Source organism: Lynx canadensis, chromosome C1, assembly GCF_007474595.2.
Source record: "Lynx canadensis isolate LIC74 chromosome C1, mLynCan4.pri.v2, whole genome shotgun sequence".
NCBI lineage: Eukaryota > Metazoa > Chordata > Mammalia > Carnivora > Felidae > Lynx > Lynx canadensis.
Genome location: NC_044310.1, coordinates 199,417,695 through 199,428,302, shown reverse-complemented (window position 1 = coordinate 199,428,302; position 10,608 = coordinate 199,417,695).

The window sequence follows — 10,608 nt, the reverse complement described above, 5'->3', positions numbered from 1 at the left end:
AAGAAGTAGATAGCACTTAAAAAAATATATATATATATATATATTGAAAGCAAAAGTTTTAAAAATTGAGAGGTTAGTTTTCAAAAACCTACAAAGTTATGCTGCATTTAAATTTTTATTTGATATCAATCCCTTATAATTGCTGAACATCTACATGTCTTTAAGTTATTAAGATCCTGTATCAGTTGGTTCTACCAGAGAAGAGAGCCATCAGGAGATCTAAAGAGGTTTATTGCAAGGAGCTGGCTTATGTAATTATGAGGGGTGGCTGGGTGAGTCTGAAATCTGTAGCTCAGGATGGAAGGAAGGGAAGGCTGGATCTCTAGACTGAAGTGCTATCCACAGATTGAATCTCTTATCAGGATAGCCTCAGTCTCATTCTTAGAACCTTTCAACCATTGCACGAGGCTCACCCAGATTATCTAGGGTAATGTCTCTTACTTAAAGTGAGCTGATTATGGACTTTAATCACATTTATGAAATACCTTCCAGCAACACCTAGATTAGGTTTTGGTTAGATAACTGGGGACTTAGCCTAGCCAAGTAACATGTCTAGATTATCTCAGGACCCAAAGTGTTTGTTCCCAGCATTTCTCCATGTTGCTCATGATCTCATTTTTGTCCATCCCTTTAATCATAGGGGTTCATTGTGCATGGTTACCTCATATTTTTGGTTACTTAAATGGATTGTTCTAACCTACAAAGAAGAGTCACTATAGTCAGTGTATTCTAAATGTAGGAAATGCATATTCATGTAAGTCATGTATAATGGCATTAATTACTTTGCTACTTCAGACTTTTTATATTTACCCAGAACCTTACAAAGACCAATCTTCTCTCAATTTGAAGTATAACTGAGAAATTTCAATTTATGTTTAAATAGTTTTTTAAATGCCATTAACAAGTCATTTAGTGCTGATTTCCTTCTGCTGAAATTGTGAGGTTTCCTAAAACATGTGTATGCATTTGTTTGATACTACTGTGAATGTATAATTTCTGTATTAACTCTATCTCTTTTTTTCCTCACTGACCCACTACAATTATAGTATTTGCTTCACCATGTCATGTTAATGTCAAATAAAAATTTAAATGTACATAGAAATATACATAAAAACCTGAAAAATTATAGCTATGAAATATTGCTATAGGAAAGTATTACTTTTATAACTTGTAAAGAGATTTAACAGTTCTTTCAAGTTTGAGTTACAATATTAGATATGTAACAATTGTTATATTCATATTAGGAGAGGATGTAGATAAGTTTATCAGTTCACGAAAAGGTTGAACATTTCTATCACAGATCACTTGACACTTGATCACTTGACTATTACCCCACTTCATTGTTCATAAGGCATTCCATCTAGATGAAGCAGAGGAGACTGACTTTAATTTTTCAGAGTATCATAAACGTGAAAGCCCCAAAATGTGAAATCTTCAGAAAGAATGCCTAAGGTCCTGAGAGCATGTCACAGATGACAGAGGGGTCTGCACTTCTACTCAGACTTCTTTGGGTATAGGAAAAATAGAAAGTGACAGTATTTCATAGGCTCTGATATGTAACTGAACATTGCTTTGAGTGTGAAATAATTGCTGTGAAATTAATCTCATTATCTTCCCTGCTTGTCATTGTTCTGGAGGTTCCAAGTGATCAAGCTTTATTTTAGCCAGCAATAATAGTAATTAACTGTAAGGAGTCGGTGAAATTTTACTCCTTTGGGAGCTGCTACCAGAGATTCTTATGGAGAGAGTACAGCCCTTATTCCAGTGACTGATAAGCTTTGGGGTAAATACATCTCTCTAGAGTCAGGAGGTACCTAAGCTTCAGAGAAGGAGGCAAAATTACTCATGAAGGAGAGACATTTCATGGTCCCAGAATGGGAGAAGGAATAATGGAATGAAGAGAATAAGGAGATGGGAAGGTGAGAGAAAAGAGGAAAAGTCAGTGAGATTGAGGGTTCACATATTCTACAACTTGTGGCCCCACTAAGGATAAAAATAAGGGCACTAAAGTCACCAAATACTTGGTATGCATTTTTGTTTTCATTTTCCTATAGACACCATTAATGGGCTGAAGTTTCTTCTGGGTCGTATGGAGTGTTAACTCAAGCCACATGTGTAGGTATATGATCTGGGGGGCAGAGAGGCCTTAGCTAACATCTAGGTTATTTATATTTGTTTGGTCCTTTAATTCCCCAATAAATCTGTGGACTATTACCCCACTTTCTAAGTAGAGCATTTGAGCCTCAGAAATTGATCTCATGGGGAAGTGACAGAATGGCCTCAACAGTCATCCTCTCACTAGATTCCCTCTGCTCTTCCCCCCAAAACATTCTGCATCCCTGTTAGTCAAAACAAGTCTTCCTTAAATCAGTTCTTGTCGTGTTCTCTCCCCTTGCAGTAAGTCAGTGCCTTCTCCTCCAGCATGATTTGACATTTCTCACACAGCCCCTAGTTTAGGGAATGAAGTTGCTATATCAAAATGGCATCTTGCCAGTGACCTCCTGAATCTGCAGAACCAGTACATCAACAGAACTCCATTTCATAGCTTGTTGTTTGCTCTAAGCAATGAACTTTTTTTATTGAAAGAAGGTTGAAGATTTGAAGGTCAAGCTGTAGGTGAGAATGGGATTATGTTTCCCATAAGAGCTTTAGTGGTGGGAAAGTTTGTGCAAGCCTCTCGGAGAGTTTTGAACAAATTTCTTCTTTATTATAGCTTATATCTAGATCACAACCAGCTTTCAAAACAATTCCATGATACAGAGAGAAAGCCTGAGTAGGAGCAGAATGGGCAAGATTAGCTTTGTTACAGTCATTCACATTCTTATTTGATATATTTGTTTTGTGTTTCATTTGAGTGATTCCTCCCAGGAAGAAGATTAGTGTATGAACTTCATAAAACAATTAGTGAATGTGCAGTTACTTAATTTGAAATGGTTTTAGGAGCACCTGGGTAGCTTAGTTGGTTAATCATCAGACTCTCGATTTTGGCTCAGGTCATGATCTCATGTTTCATGAGTTCGAGCGTCGCATTGGGCTCTGTGCTGACAGCGCAGAACCTGCTTGGGATTCTCTCTCTCCCTTTCTCTCTGTCCCTCCCCTGCATGCCTGCACTCTCTCTCTCTCAAAATAAATAAATAAACATTAAAAAAAATCAAATAAAATGGTTTTAAATTTGTGTGTTTAGAAAAATACTATGAATGTATCTATATGCTATAAAATTTGTTTCAAAAGATCTGTCCAGTTCTCTGTAGCAAGACTTTACTGATATGGCCATATGCCCCATTTGTCACATGCTATCATTAAAGCACTCATTAAAATGCATATCTGGAGGGCCAGATGTTTCATTTTTATTATATACCATTTTCTTCACATTTACAATCCATGTATGCTCATATAAAGGCTGAATTTTTGTGAATGGTTCTTTACATACTTATGCATATGCTTTATATCTGTAGCTACATGTTTGTTAAAAAAAAGCATATATATAGGCATATATTTTTGCTCCATAAACACATGTAAAATGGATATTGAGTATGGATTTTTTAATTTATTCCATCCTATTTAAAAAAAACATATTCTTTTGTTCAAAGTCATACTATCAGGGTGTCTGGGTGGCCCATTTGGTTAAGTGTCTGATTCCTGGTTTTGGTTCACGTCATGATCTCACGGTTGTGAGCCTACTTAAGATTCTCTCACCTTCTCCCTCTGCCACTCCCCTGCTCTCACACAAGCACACAGACTATCTTTCCCTCTTTTTCTCTCAAAAAAAAAAAAAAACAAAACAAAACAAATAAAAGATAAACATTAAAAAAATGTCAAACTAAATATTGCTTGTGAAGGTCGATGAAAGGAAAATGCTATTAAAGGAAGGCATATAAAGGGACACAGAAACAAAGACCTTCATTCTTTGTACTCTGGTCAGTTGGTATTTGAATCATCAGAATTTTGACCTAAAATATTTTACTGTTGATTTGAAATGAAGTCATTGACCAGTCCCTTGTTCCCCAGCCCCATTCTTTCAAATGAATTTAGAAGTGACACACATAGAGAATATATAGAAAAATTGTGTGTTGCTCAAGATTGAGAGGACAGATAACTGGGTGATTTTTTTTTTCCCTATACCAAAGGTTTAGAATTTTAAAATTCTAGGAATGATAATATTCTGGCTTATTCAAGAAAAATCTAAATTTCTAACATAGTTTCTGTTGTATTCAAGAGAATGCATACTGCAACATGAATATAAAAACCTTTATTATTTGTAATATTCTTTTTTTTTTAATTTTTTTTTCAACGTTTATTTATTTTTGGGACAGAGAGAGACAGAGCATGAACGGGGGAGGGGCAGAGAGAGAGGGAGACACAGAATCGGAAACAGGCTCCAGGCTCTGAGCCATCAGCCCAGAGCCCGACGCGGGGCTCGAACTCACGGACCGCGAGATCGTGACCTGGCTGAAGTCGGACGCTTAACCGACTGCGCCACCCAGGCGCCCCTATTTGTAATATTCTTTTAAAAATTTCTCAGGGAATAGCTAAGTCACCAAAGACTAAAACACATGCTGAAATTGGTTTGTTGCAGTAAAGAAATAAGTGATACTAGATAAAAACATATATTTGTCTTATAAGCTGCTTTAGGTTTTAGGAGGGGAGAAAGATGTGAGTTGTGAAGAAGAAAACAGTAGTATTTTTCAGGTTCACTTTTTCCTCTAAAGTGGAGAATTGATTAAAACTTCCTCTTCAAAGAGAGGACTGATTTCTCTTAATACTCTACCTCAGATTTTTCCTGAGGTTTTAATAGGTTGACCCAAAAAGGACCAACAATTTCTGATTTCTTATCCCTGCAAGATTATAGCAACACATGTAGTAAAATTAATTAATTCAACATACTTTACCAGTCTAACCAAGAAAATTATTACTCATCCTGTGTGAGTGGGTGAGTAATTCTTTGTAAGATTATAAATCACCCTGAAATTCCCAGAGTCACATGGCTCAATAGTAAACAAGGTAATCAGTTTATCAAATTGGCTCTCCTGACAAGACCATATTATTTGTGATGGGGCATTCTGTATCATTGTACCATCTTGGAGAGAGAAGCTGCCTTATAACTTAGCATGGAGTGAGTGACTCTTATTGTGAGCCCCCTTGAAATGTTTTGTAGATCAGGATTTACCTGGTTTTGTAGATCAGGATTTACCAGTTGCGTCTTGACACAGTTCTTCTATCCACATCATCATTGGAGTGTCTCAGTGCTGATAAACACCTGAAAATCCTGAATCTGATACCTTCCTCACACCTACCTGCTTCATAGCACTATCACCACCTTACATCACAGGTAAGGTGGATCTTAGGTAATGAGGTATTAGCAATAGGTGCCTCATTATCTTAAGCCTCTGACGGAGTCCCACCCTACTCATAAAGGAAGGATGCTGTTATTTTTTGCCATGAGTTAGCTTCAATTTCCCAACTCATTGCACATTTCTACCTGGGTTAAATGCACACACTTGCCATGCTTGCTTTAGGAGAGCCTACTGAAGAACAGGCTTTGCAGACACAGAAGCCTGGGTTCAAGTCACTGTTCTGACACTCATTAGGTGTGTGACCTAGGAAAGCTACTTGACTTATGCTTCCTTATCTATAAAGCAGAGATTCTAAAATCATTTAGAAGTTCATACACTAATCTTCTTCCTAGGAAGAATCACTCAAACACAAAACAAATATATCTAAATCCTTATTATAAAGATTAGATCCTGTATGTGATGAGCATCCCACAGCATCTTTTTTTTTTTTTTTTTCCTTTTTAAAGTAAGCCCTGTGCTTGAACTCACGTGGGGCTTGAACTCACAACCCTGAGGTCAAGAGTTACATGGGGTGCCTGGTGGTTCAGTCGGTTAAGTGTCCAACTTTGACTCAGGTCATGATCTCACAGTTTGTGGGTTCAAGCCCCACGTCGGGCTCTGTGCTAGCAGCTCAGAGCCTGGAGGCTGCTTGGATTCTGTGTCTCCCTCTGTCTCTGCCCCTCCCCTGCTCACACTCTGTCTCTCTCTGTCTCTCAAAGTAAATAAATGTAAAAAAAAAAAAAATTTTTTTAAATCACACAAAAAAGAGTTACTTGCTCTACCAACTGAGCCAGGCAGGAACCCCCATCCCACAGCACCTTAAAGTAAAAGGGGTGGGAAAAGTGAGTTGTCTCTGATGTGATGGACAAAAACCAGTTTGGAGGTGAAGAACTGAAAGAATGGATCTGGTTGCCATTAAAATTCCTAAGTTCTTTCACCGTATCATTAATACCACATTTGTTTCCCATTCAGAATAGAGGATTCAAGTGTCAACCACTAACATTTTCATCTTCCCACAGTATCAGTTTAATCTCCCTCTGTCTCCTTAGAAGAGTTGCCAGGAACTTCCCATTCCAAATCCTCAATATGGCATCCTCTGTTCATTAGCATTAAGGTCCCTCACTCTTCAAACTTTATCTCCTACATCTTCAAACCAGTCTTAGGTCTAGCGCAGTCAGAGTTCTCACTATTCTCCAGGGATATAGACTTAATACCCAACTCAGTGTTTCTGTCCTTGAGGGACTCAGAGTGTAGATGAGGAGAAAGACTATGACAAAGACTAATAAGGAGTTAATGAACCAAGTTCTATAGTAACACAGATGAAGGGTGATTAATTCAGCCTGCAGTGGGGGCGTGGTGAATAGAAGGGCTGGGAAAGGCTTCAATGAGGAAGCAACACTTGAGTCAGTTGTTGAAGAGTGAGTACAATTTCATTTTGGGTAGAGGTTAGAAGCATGACCAAGGCCTGAAAGTGAATAGTCCTTGTCCAAGACATTACAGCAGATGGCAGCAGGGATGACTGGGAGTGGGGGAGACACATCTAATGAAGCTGGCAGGGGCCACACTGGGAACTTCTTTGCTGCTCTACCAAGAAGTCTAAAAAGAGCAGACTTTCTTTTCCTGAGTTCCTGGTGCAATAATTCTTTGTGCACTGATTTTGGCAATAATTTTTCATTTTCAGTAAATCTCTACAAGTGATTTATAGGCCCCTAGAAAACCAGGGAAAGCTCTGAAGTTCTTTTCTTTCCTTCTGAGCTCCTCTGACACAGTGCGGTACACGGTATTGGAGGCAGCATGACACAGAGATGAAACATATTGATGTAGGATTTGAGATTCCTGCCCCTCCAAAATGCTGTTCCCACCATCCCCACTTCTATCAGGGTGAATTTAGGTAAGTTATATCACCTCTCTGAATGTCACTTTCTTCCTCTGTAAATGGGGATAATGCCACTTTCTGTATGGTAGGCCTCCTATGACGATTCAGTAGGTACTTAACAAATGTTTGCTACTCAGTTATTCAACAAGCATTAATTGACCACTGACTATAGGCCGAGATCTATGTTAAATTTCTATTATACAGTGATGAGCTAAATAGATATATGCTTTGTAGTCTAGTATTTATTATTATTATTAATGTAGATGTTTAATACTATTTTTTTTTAATTTTTTTAACTTTTTATTTATTTTTGAGACAGAGAAAGAGCATGAGCAGGGGAGGGGCAGAGAGAGAGCGAGGCACAGAATCCGAAGCAGGCTCCAGGCTCTGAGTTGTCAGCATAGAGCCTGACACGGGACTTGAGCTCACAAACCGTGAGATCATGACCTGAGCCAAAGTCAGACACTCAACCGACTGAGCCACCCAGGTGCCTCTAGATCTTTAATACTATCAAAACAAATCAATGTGTTTCAGCCATATCAGTGTACTATTCATGGTTGGACCCACTCCTTCTTGCCCTGGTCCTGGAGTGTGCTCCATGATGATTGACTGCCAAGAGCTGTCACTTCAGTGCTTACGGTGCCTGTCAATTACATGATTGTGCAGCTTTGGCAGAGCCATTATTCTAACCAGGTTCAGTAGGCGAAGTGACTCTGGAGGTGATCCCAGATGAGACGAACCTTAGGAGGATAACCATACATGCTCAAAACTAATTCTGTGCATGGCTCAGTCAAATTTGGACTATGTGAACTGTTCTCTAAAACTTACTAGAGCTTAGGAAAACAGAATGCTGGAATCCTGGGATTAGCTAATTTTTATGCAAGCTGTTCCATGATAAAGCTATTTTTTTGTTTTGTTTTGTTTTTACTGTTGATGAAGTGAGCACACAAAAACAAATACCACCTAAGTTCTGGTGGATGTTATGACTCTTTGCTTGATAAAGGGATATACCTGTTGATCACCAAGGAGTAGAATCGCCAACAGCAAAGAAAGGGAGCGGAGGCAGATATTATGGTCTGAGTCTTGAAAGTCATGCTCAAGACAGCCTGGGTCTGCTGGCCTGTGGTAGAAGCGCTGGAACACTGAGTAGTTGGACAGATCACCCTGGTCTGGTTAAATGGAGTAATTTAACCTCTCGGTACAATGGCAGGAATAAAATCTGTCAACAGCTTACTAGTAAATGTATTCATTCATGGATTTTATATTGTTCTAATTTGCCTCTGTTTATTTGCTTTGTAGTTTACTTTTTGCTTTTTAAAAGCATTTTCCAGCAGCTATGTGTCCTGGGTACAACTTATTTCTGGTTGCTAAATTGTTCTTTATTCCCTCAAGGCGAACTCCTAAAATATCTGCCAAGCACCTCAATCTACAATCAGGAGTAGGGCGCAAAGCTATATCTTTCTCTGTGCAAAACAAAATTTTGCTATCATTAATCTCCTTCCACATTCTCTTCCATTTCTTTTTTGTTGGTCCAATAATTGTTTTAAGTTCTATTCTGATCAGAGATTATGATTCCTGATTTACATACACTATAGCTTCCAAGATTAATGTTAGGTAAAGCCTTTTCTGCAATGAAATCTTAAAAGATGTTTTCAAAATTATATTTTATTTTATTTTTTTTTTCAATATATGAAGTTTATTGTCAAATTGGTTTCCATACAACACCCAGTGCTCATCCCAAAAGGTGCCCTCCTCAATACCCATCACCCACCCTCCCCTCCCTCCCACTCTCAAAATTATATTTTAAAATAAATTTGAAAATCTTAAAGAAAATAGTAGAAGCAGATATAGCCAATATAGATGCCAACATAAAGATGTTCAGAGTGGGGCAAAATTTGGAAAACTCATGGTCTATGTATCCTAACTTACACTACTTTGAATTATGTGTTGTGAAAGAATACCTCAGTCCCCAAGTAAGTGTGTGTGACATTTGGAGTTATGACATCGTGTGCCTTCCAGTATAAACGAATATCTTACATATGTTAAACACTTAATGCATAGTTTTTAAATTACTTTGAAGAGATAAATCTCCTGGGAAGTCATGGGTTGTAATAAAATATGTTATCTTCATCAGAAAATTAGAGGTAGTAGATGGTGTCCAGGCAAGAGAACAGCCTGAGAGAGAGACTCTTTAACTAAAGTTAAACAAACAAGAGAACAACTCCATGATTACACTGGGAAGATGATGAGCAGCTGCTAGGAGAAACCATTTGATACTTTTCATCTCACCTCTTACCTGCATCAGTCACGTGGTGAGTCAGTTCTTTTTAAGTTGAAGTAATCTGCCTGAATAAAGTGACTCTGTGCCTGTAATGTCCCTTGACATGTAGAGTCACATCCCCAAATCCCACCTTGACTTCACAGCTGAGTAATCCCTATTTGTGAACCAAACCATTAATGAGTTGTAGGCTATGACAGATGGCAGAGAAAGAAGGCAGGGCGCAGGACCTCAAATCATCTGCAAAGCTTGAGAAATCCAGAAGAATCTTGGACACTGAATCCCGGGAGTGGTGAAGGAGGAGACAATATTATTCCAGAGGCACTCAGTGTCTGAAGAACACCTTGTCTTTAACCTTGTTCAGGAAAATAAATAAATAAAGAGCCAAATTCTAGATATTCAGGACTGGCTGCCTTATGGGGATTAGGCTTAGAGAGACTCATCTCAGTAGGGACAGAGCCAAAGTTGAGGTAATGGGCAGGTCCCAGCATGGCTCCAGTCAGCCCCAGGCTGGCTGCCATCAACATTGCAGAGTTGGCATGGGGACCCAGAAGCTGAACCAGCATTTGCTCCCAGTGTGAAGGAAGAACTTAAATATTGATTTTACTGATCTGACGAATAGAGTCTGGATCAGTCATAGAAAGGTGTGAGGACCAAAGAAGTTTCACTAGCCTTGGCTCAAATAGTCTATTCAATATTCAATTAAATCCAGTAGCAATTATTGAGTATTAATCATGTCTAAAGTATTTTGATATAAAATAGTCTGTGGTCTTAAAGAATTTATAGTCTAGTGGAAAAGATAAATACAAGGTCCTTGAGAGAAATATAAACAAAGAACTATGCTGGATTCAAAGGCAGGAGAGAGGATATCCTATGGGTATTTCTGAAAAGGCATCATGGAAGATGTCAACTTGATGGTTTTGAGAGGTAGGAGCTTAGAGAGAGAGAGAGGAATGTATCCCAGGTAGAGGAGATAGCGTAAGCAAGTCAAGGGCCAGAAAGCCGAGGTATGTTTGCATACTGTAATCTATAGTATTTGGCAAGCAGTCAAACATTTATAGTAGATTATTGAAAACTTGGCTGGAGTCAGATTGTGGAGGCATTGAATTTCATAGGGAATA